Raw genomic sequence first — 18,602 nt, 5'->3', positions numbered from 1 at the left:
AGGAAAAAAAAAAAAATGACTTTCTGAGCCTCTACAGGTGGAGAGGATTCGAAATTCACTAAAATGCATAGAAAGAATGGATTTCACCTTCTGTTCTTGGGCAAGAAGACCAATTGAGTTTGTAGAATTTCCTTCCTGGCTGCTTTATTTTTGGTTGTTATAAGGATTAAACGAATTAATGCATGTAAGGTGCCTACAACCTAGTCTTGTCTATGAGCATCAATAAAAAATGCTGTGGTCATTACCTCCTCAGGTGGTTATGGAATGCGCTGTGAGGGCATAGCTTGCTTGCAATGGCTGCCACCTCCCCCACTTCCCTCAGCCCCCTCCCTCATGTGCATTGACCATTCTGTACAAAGCAGAGACACTCCCAGGTCAAACCAGGCCCCTCAACCATCCCCACCACCTCTACAAGGTCCATCCTAAGCCCAGCCATACGCATGCCCCCAAACACACCTGCACTAGCCCAGAGTACAACTCACCTTCGTAATTCAGAAAGGGAAGTTAGAAATTTTTGTTGATTGTGACTCATATGGTCGTGTTGCTGATCCAACATAAAGTTCCCAGCTCCCAGGGAGGAGGTGAAACTGTTTCCTCTCCCAGTTTCCAGTCACCTGAGAGCTTGTTTTGACCTAGGATTAACAAATCCTTCCTTGATAAGTCTCTTATAAACATTTAGTTTGTTTCTTGAAAACCCTTTGTTCCAACTTGAGTTGGAAAACAATCATTTTAGATTTGTCCTCAGAAGTCAATGACCTTATGTTAATAAAAATAAAAGCCATTGAATATAGAGTTTATGTATAATTATTATATATATTTATGCATGATAGACTAGATATTATATAGCACATACTAGAGATTTATATAGCTTATGTAATATATACTATATGGAATATGATTATGATATAGACAACATTATATATGTGTGTCATATATTATATATTTTACAAAAGAAAACTTTGTTATATAGCACACACATACATACACACACATACACAAAGCTTTCTGGAATTAGTGATAAACCTAGGCACAGAGCTGGACATTTTTACATCCATTTTTGCATTTTTGACTTCATTCTGATGTCAACAAAGAACAAAAGCAGAAACACAACCCCATGATGCTTAGAGAGTTAAATAATTTGCTCAATGTCATAGACCTTAGTAGTGGCCCAGGTGGGGTTCACACCCAACATTTTCTAGTTCCAGACTAAGCCGGTAATATAAACAGCATATACATTTTGTCATGTTGTGTCATCTTTTCACAAACATATATCTCAGGATATTGAAAATAATGAGAATATTTCCAAGCAGGCATGGGATCAGAGTGACTACCATGGCAGTGTCAGGGGGCAGTGTGACATGTGACATGAATATCTTATGTGTTGAGGGTGGTAAAAAAAATGCACCCCAGAGAAGGTCCATTTAGATCTCCGCTGTGTGTCCTACTTGTGACTGCCACATAGTGGATGCTCAGCGAATGATGACCTGTGACTTTAACTAGGGAGTATTCTTTCCTCTCTTGCTCTCAGCAGGTGTGCTCAAGAAGAAGGGGAAGCATTAGAGATTTGCTAGGGTCTCCTAGCAGTTTAGTGCTATATTGTTTCCTGTATTCCAAACAGATGCTTAGAAGTGCAGGTAATTATTTCTAACATAACAGCCAATTTGGAAAAGTCCTGTTTCTGGGGAACTGGTTTCTCTTGTTGGAGGGAGACAGTCTCTAATAATTTTAATACTGACTTGCAGAGGGAAGTACAACTAGCTCTTTCAAAGTTCATTGAGGACAATACTTACCCATTCTTGACCAGGTACCATTAAATAAGAAATGACTGTTTTGAGCCCTGTCCCAGGAATTCACCGATCCTCCCTTGGCCCATCCCTCAGTCACTACAGGCGGAGTCTCTGTGATTCCCTGGGCAGGGATGCTGTCGGGAATCCCTAATGAGAGATCTCAGAGAGTCCCATAAATTCTGGGACAGGCCCAGGCCCTCTGTCTGGTTCTGGGAACTCTCACCAAGTCCTGGATGATAATTACACTCCAACCCTCATTGCAAGAACCTAGATGGCAGCATGTGTGCAATGTGCACACATGTGCACACATGTGTGGTGAGGGCTGGGTGGAGGAGTGTGTTGAAGGGCAAGGCTGATTTCCCTGTGCTGAGAAGAACCATGTGTGAAAGGGAAACATAGTTTTGTGCTTAGGGCTTGGCTAAACTGAGGTGTGAGTTGGAGATCTTCCCTTTGTGGAAACTCAGAGGACTGCCTGTGTATCAGCTGAATGGACAGTGTCAGAACCGACCTCACAATGAAGCTCAAACATCTTGGGAATCTCAATAGCAACAAGAGCCACTCTCTCAAGGGTCCTGGGGGGAGCGGGGACAATGCACACAGAATTCTTGGCATAACCAAGTGCCTAGAGACGGCTACCTCCTAGTGTTCTGGTTTGCAGGCCTCAGTTTTTCCAAACTACATAGAAGGCAGGCAACTTAGATGCCTCAGTTACTACACTTGGGTTCAACTGAAGAGTTGTTTGACTGGGGAAACGGATCATAGGGCGAACACCTGCTGGTGAGTTCAAATCCCACCTTGGCCACTTAGCAGCCAGATGAGCCAGGGAGTCTGTTGTCCCTGTGACCTCCTTCCAGAAGGGAGGAAGGAGCACCCAGTTCCCAGGGCTCTTCTGAGGACGACAAAGTGCTGAGAGACCTTGGTGCAAAGGTTAACGTTACTGTGAACTACAGGGCCTGGCCTCTCTCATCACTAGGGCCTTAATCTCCACAGCACGCCTCCTGGGTTCTCTGCCCAATTAGACAAATCTCAGAATTATAAACATTGTCTCCTTGTGTTAGTCTCTCCTAGCGCACATGACACAGGGCTGCTTATGTTGGCCAGCACCCAATAAGCAAATAATAGGCAATTGATTATTGATTATTTCCTCATACCCAAGTGAGAAGGAGAAAGATCAGTGTGAATGTGTCCTTTGTTCTCTGAGGAAACTATTGGTAAACCCTGGAGGACTTGTTTGTGTGTCGTATGGAAAGCAGTCCTATAAGACAAAAATAATAGTTTGGGTCCCAACAACTTGGGTGGAAGCCATACTCCATTGCTCACTAGCCAGGTGGCCTTGGGAAAGTTATTTTATTTCTACTTTTTAGCTCTAAGATTATCTTTATTTAAAAATTCTGTGGTAATGAATGAATGGAAAACCTTGGATAAAAAAACATTCTATTAGTAAGTTGCCATGATAAAATGAAGCAAGACTTGGTTACATCTAAATAGTTAAAGGACAAGTTATATACTTTGTGTACAAAGATTTAAAAAATTCTAGAATATTCTGAGAATGACGGTTCAAAGCATTTACTTTTTCATGATTGTTTTTTAAAAAGTTTATTTGTTCTTTTTAGCTATACATGACAGTAGAGTGTATTTTGACATATGGTATATACATAGAGTATAACTTCCCATCCTTGCAGTACATGATGTGGAGTTACACTGGTCATGTATTCATATGTGAACGTAAGAAAGCCATGTCCAATTCATTCTGCTATCTTCCCTATTTCCATCCTTCATTCTCTTTTGTCTAATTCAATAAACTTCTATTCCCCCACACACTTATTGTGAGTCAGCATCCACATACCACAGAGAAAATTTGGTCTTTGTTGTTTTTTTAGGTTGGCTTATTTCACTTAGCATGATAGTCTCGTTTCATTCATTTACCAGAAAATGCCATACTTTCTTCTTTATGGCTGAGTAATATTTCATTATATATATCACATTTTTTTATTCATTCATCTGTTGAAGGGCACCTAGATTGGTTCCATAGCTTAGATATTGTGAATTAAGCTGCTCTGAACATTGATGTGACTGAGTCACTGTAGTATACTGATTTTAAGTATTTTGAATATATATATCAAGGAGTGGGATAACTGGGTCAGTGATGGTTGCATTGTAAGTTTTTCTGAGGAATCTTCTACGGCATTCCAGAGTGGTTGCACCAATTTGTAGTCCTTGGGCAAATGACGTAGCTTCTCTGAGCCCTGTTTTCTCATTGGCAAATTGAAGGTTATTATACTCATGTCTCTGGAAGGCAAAGAAGAATGTTTAAAATATCAAACTGAAACACCAAGTGCTTGTTTGGTTTATTTCTGAGCAGCCTTCAGTTGTATTGGTGAATTAAATTTGTATTACAACTATAATGGAAAAAAGTTTCTGACATCTCCCAACACGTATCAACATGGGAAGAACTTTGGAACAGATTCACTATTAAAAGAACAGCTCCATTTCTAAGGAGAAGAACAATACTGTGTGAGCCCAGTTAATGGATCCTTTCGTAACTGCTGCAAATCGCAGTTTACGAAGGAGCTTCTGTGTGTGTGTCAGGCTATCTTTGCCCACACAACAGTGCTGTACGGTGCTAGTTCCCATTCTGCATTGAGGAAACCTCTCTTTCCTGAAGATGTTAAGCAGACCTGGGTTTGAATCCACCTTGCTACACATGACCGTGTGAGCACACCACTTTACCCCATCCTCACCTATACAATGAGAATGACGCAGTGGCTGTTATATATCACCATCATATCATCATTGCAATATTATCAGATGAAGGTTACAATGATGTGTGACTTAAATTCCAGCTGTGTGCAGGATGCCAGCTCCCTGTCACAAAATAGCTATTTGTCTCGTTCTCTGTTCTAATCCTGTTACCTATAAGTAGGCCTGAATCTCCTTAGGTGCTCAATAAATATTTGTCAAATAATACATTACAAAAATAACACGGAGTAAGTGCCTTGCTTATTATAGCTATTCTTGTTTAACTGACACTATAGTTCAAGTGAAACACAGCCCTTGTTAAAAAGTGTCTATGATAAACCTGATTATAAAGAAATATTATGCTTTTTTCCTTTTCTTTTTCAAAATATCTAGGAAAATAGGGTTCTATATGAGGAAGATGTGCACTCTTTAAATAACAGACTATCTCCTCAAGAAAATGAGACATGATTAGATGAATTAATATGTGTGAAATATTTTGAGTGGTGTTAGCGTTAGCTGTCGTTATTAATAAAAAGTCTGGAAGTTGTAGATGTAGCTATCTGATCCAGAGTTAAGTTAAACCAACTAATTAAAAAAAGTCTATGGAACTTTACACATTCCATTGGTACCATATGTGTTTTGTAATGAGCTTCAAGATTACATCATCACATAGGTATCTGGGCTGTGCTTCCTCACATGATAGAACTTGGCTAATCCCATCAATGTGAAATTCAGGGAAATTCCAGGACAGAATTATTATTATTATCACCAATTTTGTTGAACCCAAGTGGTGTCTTTCGCTCCTGTGGGGGGAGGGACTTCCTTGACACATCTTATGTGGCTGCTGACTTGGATGGAGCACCCTTGAGCACTGACTATTTTGTTGGAACTTAATGTGAACCAGCAAGCACACACCTGGACAGGTGAGTGGCACCTGAAGGAATGGTAGAAAGCACCTCCATGGGTAGGATGAGTAACTCCAGGAGAACATGCAGACAGATGACTTTTTTTTGGTTGGTGATCATAAAATAGGCCAAATGAACAATTCTGAAAGAAGAAAACTCTAGAAGAGCCCTTTTGTCTTTGGAAAAGAAGAGTTCCGGAGCAGAGTACTTCTGCAGCCTTTGTGTGGTAGCAGTTGCTAAGCCGTCCTTACAGTTTGAATTTTATTACTTGATTATTCACAGAAATCAACCAAACAACCTCCTAGAGGCAACAGCAAATGGTGAGGAAGTTCTCAGGGTGAAGCCCTCACTACTGCAGCTTGAATAGAATAATGCGGGATCTTGTGTGTTTACAGGAACTCTCAGAGATCCCTCTAGATTAATGGGACTTTCCATTGAGAGGTGGTAATGCACATCGAATCGGCGGTATCTTATTTTTTCTCCATTCAGTTAGAGTGGTATTCTTTGGAAGTGAAGTTATACAACAGGTAGTCATTGAACACCTACAATGTGCCAGGCACCATTCCCAGCACTTGGGATAGTGATGAACAAGACAGGCATGGCCCCTGGCCTTTTGGATCTCATATCCTATTGGAGGAGACAGATAGCACATGTGTAAACAAAGAAATAGTGTAATTCCAGATAGGCATACAACTGACACTGAGCCCAGACTGAAGTTCTGAACGGACAGCCTCACCAAGCCCTGGAGGAGAGAGGAAGGGGCCCCTTCGCTTGGCAGCTTAAGGCTTAAGGAGACCCCCACACAATCACATACCTGATCAGAAACAAAAATGTATGTTATTCATCCTATAGACAAAGGCACAGTATTTTCTACTGTCATCTCCTGGCTAGCTGCCATGTTCATATATGATAGAGGTGTGTTGCTATTTCAAGGTAATTTAGTTCAGTGGTGCAGGTGTGGAATTTAGGGCTCTTTAAATTCATGCTTTATTAAATAAGAATAAAACTGACCAGTGTCATTAGTGACCTCTTTTACTTTTGCCAGTTCCCAGGTGCCACAAGCTTCTCTGGTGTGTGTGTTGAAAGAACCTTGGTCAAATTCTCAGTCGCCCCAGTGTTGCCCTTAGAAACTTGGGTCATTTAATCAACTAACCACTGCACAAGTACCCTGAGCACCAATAGGTCTGGCTGCCTTTCTTCTAGGCCCTGAGAAACCTACTGGGCCTCAGTATGTGCTCAAATAATACAAAATACAGCTGGAACCTGATGACCTTTCTTGGGCTTCACTGGCCCAGGGATCTAGTTCTGTTCAAGGAGTCACTTCTCCCCCCGGGGATTCCTGAGCGGATCTTGTGTGCCTGATCGCACATTCCAAGGGAGAGCCCAGAGTTTAGGGCCAATCTCTCACAGTGCAAGGGAGAGCCCGAGATTTAGGGCCAATCTGTGAGTTCCATCCTCTTAGCTGAGGTGCATTGTGTCTATCCGGAGCACATCCATGTTCCAGGTCAGTCACACCAGAGTGCCTCTGGGGACTTTACTGAGACAACTCAGAAAGGGAAGATCTTTCCATTAGGAAGCTTCCTGGATAGTCCAGGTTTGCTGTCGGCCACCAAACAGGGAAGGCTGTCTTAATTGCAAAGGCAGCACAGGCGGAAACACAGCTAAGAGATGAGGTGAAGGAAGGGGAGGAAGCAGAAGGTCAAATTCTAATGGCAGCATTTGAGACCATCCATCCAGCCTGGTTCTTGGATATTCTCTTTAAAATTGGGGAGAATAACATTTATCCATCGCATTATTATAAGAATTAAGAAAAGTCAATTGCTGAGCACAGAACTGGGCAGAGGATAGGCACTGGATTGGTTATTATTATTCGGTTGACAACATGACATATCTGATGTCCCATGCTCCAATATGGGATTATTTGTGTTCACGACATGCGCTCCTTTCCAAATCGCCCACAGGCCACGGTTGTTCCCATCTGTCGCTCAGTTTTTCCTTTTCTCACCTCTGCTGGAGATGAGTGTCAGTTCAGCAGCCGCGGCCTGTTTGGGTGATTATGAATCGCTTGGCTGCTCTGATGCACCTGAGACACGAAAGCACTGGTTCCTGCATCCCACTCTCCCACCAAGCTTAAGAAAGATGAAAGCCGCAGCTGAGTTTAGGAAGACGCTAAGCCACGCAGCAGGGCAGCGTGATGTGAATTCCCAGGGCCGCCTGCCTGTTCTGAGCCTGCCTTTGCCCTGCCTTCCCACAAAGAAGGCGAATAACTTGTAGGGGTTCCAATCACATGGCTTGATTTGGATGTGAAGAAAGAAAACATTTACACGGTGGTAGGTGTGTGGAGGTTTCTAAGGCCAAGGTATAGAGAGAGGGCAGAAGAGCCTGAGGGCAGAGAAGCCCACAGTTCTCTTTGCAGTGTTTACCTTTTTTGCCCAGTCAGTGGGAACACTGGACAGGTGCTCCACCGCTGAGGGGCGTGGCTGAGTTGAAGTGAGGCCCTGGGTGCAGACACTGGCAACCAGCCCTGGTTAATTTGAGGCCCCTTCGGTGATGTGGTGGCTGGAGGATGCCCCACTGTGGGTGAGGAATTCAGAGCCACAGATGCACTGAGCCATGTGCTCACCCTCCCCCTGGGTGCCGCGCTTCTGGGGAGGAAAGTGGGGCTCTGACACCCCCTGGGGGTTCTCCTTATCTGTCACCCACCAAGCTTTGTGGTGGGGAACAGAAATCTTTCATTGCTCTACATCTTCTCACCCTGGGAAGAGACTGGACTCAGCCAGGTGGTCCTCAGGTGGGTTCCGTGCAGCCGCAGAGCCCCTGGTGACTCAGAGTTCTCCAGAGGCTCCTCCCCCTCATCTTGGAGGTGGAACTGGCTGGGAGCTGGGGTCTCAGAAGTCTGTTAATGGCATAAGGTAGTTCAATTTTGTTTTGATTTCCTGGCAGACAGTCAACAGGAGCATGGGACTCCAAGATGTTTGAATCCTTGAAAGGAGAGACTTAAAACAACCTAGAGCACAAGCTTCCATGTGAGAGTTATCAAAACTGGACACCCATACTTTAGGGAAATGGCTGATAGGGGCTACCCTGTGACGGGCTTGGGGTCTCAGGGCCGAGTCATATCTCGTTGGTGAAGATGGGATCTTCCCTGGAGGAGCAGACAGTTCCACTGTTAATTGTTTCAGGCACAGGCCAGTCTTCAGCTAAGCAAAATCTCCAGGGGGACTTTGAGACACCGGGTCACCTTCTGCCATGGGACAGACAGTCAGGACACAGGTCTCTTCTAGGGCTTGAGGTCTGGTTGGAGCCCGTTCGGTATCTGTATGTTAGTTTCTGCTTGAGTTTTTCCTTGAACTCTCTTAGCAGTAAAACCTGTCTCTGATATATTATGGGGCATCCTTGGGAGTCATGGGCTAAGATGTTCAAGGGCACAGTGTACATTCTGACGGCAGAGTGGTGGCATCAGAGACAAACACCGGCAACGGTGAGGGCAGGTAGATCATGTCACAGCACAGGCAGGAGTCAACCAAAGGGTAAGACCTATCCCAGAATGCACCATATGGCATACTGGAAAAACTCCAGAAGTAACAGGTAAAAATTTGGTGAGAGAGGGATTAACACCAAACAACAGTTTGGTTTATATGCAGTAGACCCAAGCAGAATGATATTCAGCTAGTACCATATGAGTACCGTGGGATAATTTAATAACTTTCTTGTTTTCAAAGTCTTAGGATCAGATTACATAAGCATTTTTCTTTCTCAAATTAGCAGATGAATTAATGTTCTGGTACATTTTATAGACCTCTTTGCTTGCGATCCAACATGGTTTACAAAGTTCACCTTCCCTGGTTCACAGTCTGAGCATCTGGTGTCAAACACAGGTTATGCTGAAGGATACACATGGCCCCACAGGTTTGTCCTCCCAGGAGTCTGCTCCGAACTTCTTAGGGAGCCAAGACCCCGGAAATAAATGGAGGTGGATTTGTAATGTATAAGAATTCTTTTTAAGATGGTCTCAGTACATTTCCATTTTTTTTTTTTGTTGTTGTTCTAGGTAACTTGGAATCTATTGAAAATGTGCTTTATTTGCTAAGGACAGTGTTACTCAGTTTGTGGATGGAGGGGGGCTTTCCCTTCCCAGAGCCCCAGGGGGATGGCATTTGAATAATCAGATGCTCTTGATGTGATCTCAGGGACAGGTTTATGAATCGAATCTGGGTTCAGAGACTGAATGGAGGTCTTGCAGCTCATCCCTGGCAGTTAGGAAACAGCAAAACTTAAAATAATCCAACAGAAATTCCCTGAGTCAGACCACTGTGAGATGACCTGGTGGAACTGTTACCCCTGTTGGCCGGTGAGAGTCCTTGCTTCCCGGATATTGAAGAATAACACCAGAAAAGCACACGCCGAGGCAAGGTCCGAGTAGAAATTAGAAGTTTATTAAAGGACAGCAGAAAAGACTTCTCCCGGAGGAAGAAGGGGACCCAAGAGGTGGAATCTGGTTGGAGGCAAATGTGTTCCCCTTTTTATAGGTTTGGTGATGGGGTGCAAGGGGGAAGGGTTAGGACACAGGTGGGCCAAACAAGTAATCTGGGCAGGAAGGACTTAATTATCACTTTCTGGGATGGGCTATCTCCAAATCTGTTGGGGGCTATTTCCTGGGCTCCAGTAACATTTCTTTGGGGTGGACTTTGGCCTAGGGCCTTTCCGGGACTTCATTAACATTTCATGAGTTGTCCTGTGTTTCCCGGGAATCATTGTCAGCATGGCCTCCATTTTAGATTTCACTCGATATTAGACCCGATTTACCTAACTACACTGACTACCTAATTTTAAATCTGGCTTCAGAACTGCTTTGGAAAGCAAGCTTTTTTTTGTAAGAGTAAAATGGGATCACTTTTGAAATAAAAAAATATATATATCTATTACTTAATTATGGACTGCTCTCTGCATCATAAAATTGAACATGAAGATTATACGTTGGGGTATGAATTAGAGATTTTTAAATTGTAATGTGCCTTCCGACATAATTTTAAAAATTTTTTCTACTTTAAATAGGATTGCTTCATAGCATTTCGATCACACTCCTTTTTAGAATTAGTATCTTCAGAGAAATATTTTAATCATTAGCCTACTGAACTATCACAATATAAGTGAAAGTCAAAGTGCTTACAGATAAGACTATATGAGTAATTCACATAACCAACGCGGTGGAGACAGTCTCCTATAGTGTAAGCAGTGTTACCATGGTGACTGGTGGGGAGGTCCCACGAGGATTAGAGACACATTCCTTCTGGGACAATGGCTCCCATGCCGCCTTCGGTCACCTCCCCTCTTTATCACCAAGTTAATCAGTTTCCAAAGAGCTGAGCCTTGATGGCTGGTGAAGCCTGTGCTCTCTCTTTCTCTTGCTTTGTTTTTCCGCTGACAAGTGTCGCACAGCTGGCTGGTTATTATTTTCCCGTGGTGGCACTGTCTTGGTTTGGGAGGTTGTTGTTGATTTGGATGCCCCCTCAGCCTGTGGCTCCTCATCAAGGTCTAGATCAGTTTTACACAAACACATCCTACAAGTTACATGAGTATGGGATTTATAAAATAAAAAGCCATGTCGTTGTGATCTGTGTGCCGCAACAAGGTGGGAAAGGTGATTTTTCTTAAATTAGAATTTCGCCTCCAGACTGTGTTCATCTCACAAAAACCTAAAGAATATTGTCACATTTTCCCTTCCTGATCGTCTTGGCCAAATTTATAATGCGGAAGGACGAGGGGCTCCCTGAAATCCATCATCAGTCTCTTCAGGGTTCTCTGTGGCAAACAACACAATATAGCCTTTAGCTAGATTCAGCATAAGAACATGGAAAACTAGGAAAAAAAATGGGCAGACTTTTCCTGAGGGCAGGGGAGGAGGGACCCAGAGTGAAGGCAGTGAAATCCCTTCTGCACACCTTCTCCCTAGCCAGTGTGCCTGAGGCCAGGGCGATTTCACTGGCACCTCTGTTGCTGCTGCTCTGCCCCCCAGTCCTCACCTCCAAGAACCATTCTCCACGACACCTGCACCTTCTGTTATTGTTCTTTGAGAAACTCTCAGCCTAGTGACTCTGATTGGCTGGATCCAGGCTTGCGTCCTACCTTAAAGGGGGTTGAGGTAGTTGAGTTCTGACTTCTCACTGGAGAGGTAAGATTGTGGCCTCGAGATTTCCTTGAAGATACAAAAATATTCAAAAGACATTAGGTGGTCATAGACAGGTAAGATGCCCACCTCCCTGCAAATCAGATCCTGCAGCAGCTTCCCTTTGAAGTGGCTACCTGGCTTATAGCTAAATACGTTCTAGGTTCTGAATAAATTCTTGTTGAGTGCATCACACTAGGGAATTTGGATTTTCTCTCAAAGATATTCTGTAACATCTATTTATAATAAATAAGCTGTAACTCCTTTCTCAGTATCAAAATTGCTATAAGCATATACTATTGAAATAAACAGGTTACAGAATGGCCTATTTTATAAAGGTCTAAAAATACTGTGCAGGTGGGAAGGTTTTGAAAAACGTACTTTTTGACAGGCAAAAGCGAAATTAAGAATGATTATATTTTGGACCAAAGTCAGAGCGTTTTTCTTGATTTTGTGTCATCTTGCTTTGCAGAATGTACAGTTTCTAAGGTGTTGCAGAGAATAAAAAGCCATGTTCTGGAGTCATAGCGTCACCTGGTGGATAAATGAAAGGTTGCCGAGGCAATGGGCCATCACATGACATAAACAGTGAATGTAAACATTTATGGACTCTTACACATTGTAACTGAATGAATTCACCTGCAGCTCTCTTGTGTTATATATTGCTATTGAATCCCTAAATACACAGTGATTCATTCATTCATGCATTTATTGATTCATTAATAAATATTTATTTGTTTAACATTTATCAAGCACCTGCTTCTCTGTTGGTGCCACCGTGAGAATGTCCACGGTCTCCATTCCTTGGTGTTCTAAGTTTTATGGGGGAGACCGTTAAAAAGGAAATGCAGGCTGGACATGGTGGCTCATGCCTGTAATCCCAGTGGCATGGGTGGCTGAGGCAGGAGGATCACAATTTCAAAGCCACCCTCAGAGACTTAGGGAGGCTAAGGACTTAGCAGGAGCCTGTCTCAAAATAAATAAATAAATAAAAATAAAAAGGGCTGGGAATGTGGCTTAGTACTTAAGTGCCCCTGGGTTCTATTCCCAGTTACTGCCTCCCCACCCCTCCCCAAAGAAATGTGCCAGGGAAGGCTATAAACTTGTTTAAGGGAGTGGGGATGTTTAAGGAAAACCCCTGTCTTACTCCTTGTGCTGCTATAACAAAAATACCTGAGACTAGGAAATGTATACAAGTAGAAATTTATCTCACAGCTCTGGAGGCTGGGAAATCCAAGGTAAGGAGTCAGCAGGCTCTGGGTCTGGAGAGGAATCTGGCCTCTCTTTCCCAAATGCTGCCTTGCTTCTGCCTCTTCCCAAGGGAGGAACAGTGTCCTCTGGTGGCAGCAGGTGGAAGAGAAGGAACCTACTCCTAAGGTATTTTCATAAGGGCCTTTTCCCCATCCATGAGGCTGTTGCCTTCAGACACAATCTGTTCTCAGGCCTTGCCTCTTAATAGCACCATGCTGGAGATTCAGTTTTAACATCTGGATTTGGGGGACACATTCAGATCATAGCAGACAGATTGATGTAGAGGCTGAGTCTTAAGTAGAATTTAGCTGGATGAGTAACAGCAGAAAAGACACCATGAGCCACAGGAAAAGCAAGTACAAAGGCCCGGCGGTAGGAGAAAGCTTACAGCATTCATGGAGTGGAGGCCTGTAAAGAAGGAACACAAAGAGGGAGGGGGGACAGATGGCATAGAACAAGGTGGGAGAGGGAGGAGGGGCCTTGTGAGAAATACCCTAAGTGCGGTGAGAAGATGCAAAGCCTTTCAGACACCGTCATGGCAAAATCATTTACAAAACTGTGGATGCAACTTGACATGTCCTAGCATAACAAGAAGATTCAAGAGAGGTACAAAAGAGGAATTCATCATTGCCATGAACCTTGGGCGCCCCCTTCAGGCACTGAACAGAATTACTTCCTGACAGTGGGGGTTTGCCCCTCCCTGCCCCTCCCCTGCCCCTCATTGGGCATGAAGCATCCTCTCAAATTTCCCCTGCAAGTCTTAGAACCAGGAGCCCAAGTAGAGGCTGCAGATTGGAGGTGCCCGCCGCCCACACACGGATATGGAATGACTTGATGATTCACTGTCACTTTGTGATGGAATATGAATTATGCTAGGATGTATCTGCACAATTTTGTAGCTCACTCATCAATTCCAGCAGGTTTTGGTTTTTCTTCTCAACTTTCCAGTATTGATCGCTTCTGTCCTTCTGTCTTCCTCCTACAGTTCTCATGCTGTTAGTCACCTAGGCATTCATTATCATCTTATGTGTCCTTGTTGGAGTGCTGAGTCACATTTGTACTAAGAACACTTTCTGAATACTGTATAATTCTCTCGCCTATTTGGGTTATAGTCTGTCCCTAGCACTGGAATGCAAGCTGTGAGCACAGGGAATTCTGTCTATTGTTTTCGCTGCAGCAATCCCAGTGCCTGGCACCTGTCCTTCTTGGCCCAGTCAACAGCCACCAAATCCAGAGTCTTTGTTGACCTCTGCAGCCAGATATGAGCTCTTCCTCCCAATTTTGGTCCCAGGGGTGCAGCTTCAGGGGCTGTGATCTGTGGTTTTAATGTGTCAATCCTACGCTCCATGATGCCAAGAGCCGTGACTGATTTATTTGCAGCTGCATTCAGCATAAATAAATAAATAAATTCCCCCCCCCCCCAAAGGTAAGTGTGTTAGAACAGAAGCCTGGGGGTTACAAGTTCATATACCTATGCTGTGAGTGGGGCTCCACGGGGTCCCGGGGAGGGAACACTAGCTAAATTGGCCATGCTGGGGTACACTAGTAGCTGCCACCATGCAGGCAGGCAGGCAGTGTCACCAGACCTCTGATTTTTACAAGCTCAAGCAAAACTAAAAATCTGATATTGTTGATCGAATTTGACCGACTTTCAATGATTGGTAAAATTAAAGAAAAATACCAAAAAAGTTACATAAGGCATATCTTGGAACCAGTCAGTGGGTGGCCAGACAGAAGGGAAAATCTTCAGTCACCCTCAGGGGGACAGTGTTTACAAGTGGTCACTAGTGATTCTACTCCCTCACCTGCAGATCTCCATGCTCTGCTTCTCCCTTCTCCCTCAGGCTGGCCCCAACAGCTAGAGTCAGCTTCCAGCTGGAGAAAGAACCAGAGCAAAAGTTGGAAATGCTCAATATCAGAAAATGAAAGGATTATTTCTTGATTTTAATTCTTGTGCTATAGGAGTCTTATTAAGGCAGTAGGGGCCTAATCTGATGTGATGGAAATTTGGGCCTACTTTTTCTTCTATTAGATGCAGGGTCTCTTATTTAATTCCTAGGTCCTTGATCCACTTTGTGTTGAGTTTTGTGCATGGTGAGAGATAGGGGTTTAGTTTCATTTTGTTGCATATGGATTTCCAGTTTTCCCAGCACCATTTGTTGAAGAGGCTATCTTTTCTCCAATGTATTTTTGGCGCCCTTGTCTAATATAAGATAACAATAATTTGCCAACAATATGATTCTATATCTAGAAGACCCCAAAAAATTCCACCAGAAAATTTGTAGATCTAGTAGATGAATTCAGCAAAGTAACAGGATACAAAATCAACACCCATAAATCAAAGGCATTTCTGTATACCAGTGACAAATCCTCTGAAAGGGAAATAAGGAAAACTATATATTTAATCATAGCCTAAAAAATAAAATAAAACTGGGAATCAACCTAACAAAAGAGGTGAAAGACCTCTACAACAGAAACTATAGAATGCTAAAGAAAAAAATTAAAGAACACCTTAGAAGATGGAAATATGGAAAGACCTACCTTGTTCTTGGATAGGCAGAATTAATATTATCAAAATGACCATACCACCAAAAGCATTATAAAGATTGAATGCAATTTCAATAAAAATCCCAATGACATTACTCATAGAAACAGAAAAAGCACTCATGAAATTCATCTGGAAAAATAAGAGACCCAGAATAGCTAAAGCAATCCTTAGCAAGAAGAGTGAAGCAGGTGGCATCACTATATCAGACCTTAAACTATACTACAGAGCAATGGTAACAAAACAGCATGGTATTGGCACTAAAATAGACTGGTAGACCAATGATACAGAATAGAAGACAGAGAAAATAAAAGAATTTTAAGCAGGAGACTTGAAGTCCCCTGGCCATGGGCTTGCAGAGCTAGGATCCCTGCTGGGAAACAGATTAGCTGAAAACATACCAAGGGCTGCAGTGGGGGAAGGGGGGGTGGGAAGCAGAGGAGACGCTCTGAAGCAGGTCTCCAGAGGGAGCCAAGTCAGCAACACAGCTTCTGGGGTTAGCCCTCATCTTCTGTCCGGATGGAATGGCACCACCCTGTGCCTAGACTCTGCCCAGCTCCTGTCAGATGCACTCCAGTGAATAGCTGCCGCCTGACGGCCAGACCTGCATGTGCAAATCAGCTTTGGTGGGCGACCCAGCAACTGATGTCTCTTTTTGCCCCACCCTGCTTTCAGAAGCCCAGCTGTGTTTCAGTAGCCATATTTCCTGCTGTAGGAATTAATCACAGTTGTTTAAGGTACCACCAGATCTCATTGATCTCATCGCTGTGACCAGTAATTGAGAAGATAAGACAAACATAGTACGGAGGGGATTGGAGCATTCTGGTAAATGCCATCTACTGGGGATGGTGGGAGTGGGAGGAAATGGAGACTGAGAGTGGGCACAGCAGAAAGGCAACTTCTGCCTTCTTTCTCCACTCTCACATGCTCTGAGGACCCATCCTTGGAGAAGCACCAGCCATCTTGTGATGATGAGGGAAGTCCAAAACCTGAGCTTCTGATGAAAGCCATGACTTTTTGAGCTGCTGATCCAGCCCAGCCGTCCCTTACCCCATATCACTTGTTACATGAGACTGTGATCCCTGTTACATAAGCCACCCTCAGCCCTTCTGTCCTTGGACCCAGGCACTTTCTGGTGCCATTTTTCAGCTGGAAAAACAGTTAAGGAGGGACAAGGGTGTTGAGGACTTATTGTGACAAGCAGCCTGGGATGGAAAGGCTTCTTAGTACTCCTCAGTAGCACAGCATGTTAGCCTCTGGCCCCATGTAATTTTACATGCCTAAAGGAATCTGTGGATCTCTCTTCCGTACATCATAAGCTGATTTTCTGAGTCCGCTTTATGGGCCTCTGTATCAGTCGATTCTTATGTTGTGTTGCTTTAGATCCTTTCAGTTTCACCTGCCTTTGTCCTCCCGTCTCTGGCCACCTGCTATACTCCAGTGGCTCCTGCAGTGGACAGCTGCACATGGGCCATGGCCAACTTCAGGTGTGCAGTTGCGGTCCTCTTGCGACTCAGGATGGGGACATCTGGACTAACAGCTGCTCTGGGATAGGATGGAAGAAATAAGAAATAGGTAGAAAGGAGACATAAAGGAAGGATAAAGAAAGAAGATTTTAATTTAGAAATTCTGTAAACTTTCCCAAGCCTGTGTCACCAGTATCTTTCCCAGGTCCTTTATCCCAAATTCCTGGAAAATGTGTAAATCTACCTGAGTACTGTGAATTAACCATCCCCAGTAAATTATGTAAAAGAAATGATATTTTGAGAATTCTATAATTTAGGGAAACAGCCGTATCTACCCAGGATAATGAAGCCCACATCAGTCTAAGAAGATTGACCAGACCACCAGAAACTGTCTTGAGATCACCAGCAGATATCAATCCCACATACCTCCCCACACCCATCCCTCACCAAGATGCCTTTAAAAGAAGAGCCCGGAACTCCCGAAGGCATCTCTCACTCTTCAATACGTGTACCTTGCTTTGCCTCTAAAGCTGTCTCTCTATGCCAGTGAACTGAGATTCTTTTTCTGTTAGAGCTCTCCCTTCTCTCCGGAAACTTCTCTGACCCTTCTCCAGAAACACCTCTTCCCCGGGAGGGTTCCTTATTCCAGTGCCTTGCGCTTAGATCCTCACACCTTCCACTTCCACCCAGGGTGTCCCTGTAGGCTGCTTAGGTCAGGGAGGCTATGGGATCAGCTGTGGGTGAGCAACCTGCTCAGATGGAAAGGGCTAGCCTTTGAATGGGAAGAGGGAACTGAGAGTCTTCCCCATTTTCCCTGACTAGACCTTCCTGAGTCATGCGTAAAACGTTCTCTTAGAGTCTCTTAGAGGACAGTCCCCAAAGACAAAGCCTCTGGCTGTGCTTGAGCCCAAGCCAAGGTCAGCTCGGTGCTGTTGGCTGTGCGGCCTTCCCTGTGCGCTGTGCGCCTGCCCCTCCCTCTGGTGCCGGCGACTGCACTCCATAGCGAAGCAGACGCATCTAAGCCTTTGCCTCCGCTCTGCTCTCAAAGATCCAGGCTAGGGTGGCTTCTGACCACGGTCACCCTTCTCTCCAGGGCACTTTCCAGTGTCTACACATCCGAAACGGATGCCGACGTCTAAAAAGACAGCACCAATAGTGTTATAGAGGGAGGTGGTAGTAACGCTGAGCCAGCGGCAGTTCCTCGTCTTTTTTTTTTTTTAAATTTTTATTTTATTTTTATTTTTTTTTATTGTTGGTCGTTCAAAACATTACATAGTTCTTAATACATCATATTTCACAGTTTGATTCAAGTGGGTTATGAACTCCCAATTTTACCCCGTATAAAGATTGCTGTATCACATCAGTTACCCTTCCATTGATTGACAAATTGCCTTTCTAGTGTCTGATGTATTCTACTGTCTGTCCTATTCTCTACTATCCCCCCTCCCCTCCCCTCCCCTCCCCTCCCCTTTTCTCTCTCTACCCCTTCTACTGTAAATCATTTCTTCCATTTGTATTATCTTGTCTTACCCCTCCTTTCCTCTTATATGTCATTTTGTATAACCCTGGGGATCGCCTTCCATTTCCATGCTGATTTCCCTTCTCACTCCCTTTCCCTCCCACCTCTCACCCCTGTTAATGTAAATCTTCTTCTCAAGCTCTTCGTCCCTACCCTGTCCTTGTTTCCCTCCCCTTATATCAAAGGAGTCATTTGGTATTTGTTTTTTAAAGATTGACTAGCTT

The sequence above is a fragment of the Urocitellus parryii genome, chromosome 6, assembly GCF_045843805.1.
Source record: "Urocitellus parryii isolate mUroPar1 chromosome 6, mUroPar1.hap1, whole genome shotgun sequence".
Lineage (NCBI taxonomy): Eukaryota > Metazoa > Chordata > Mammalia > Rodentia > Sciuridae > Urocitellus > Urocitellus parryii.
This window is presented reverse-complemented; position numbering follows the sequence as displayed.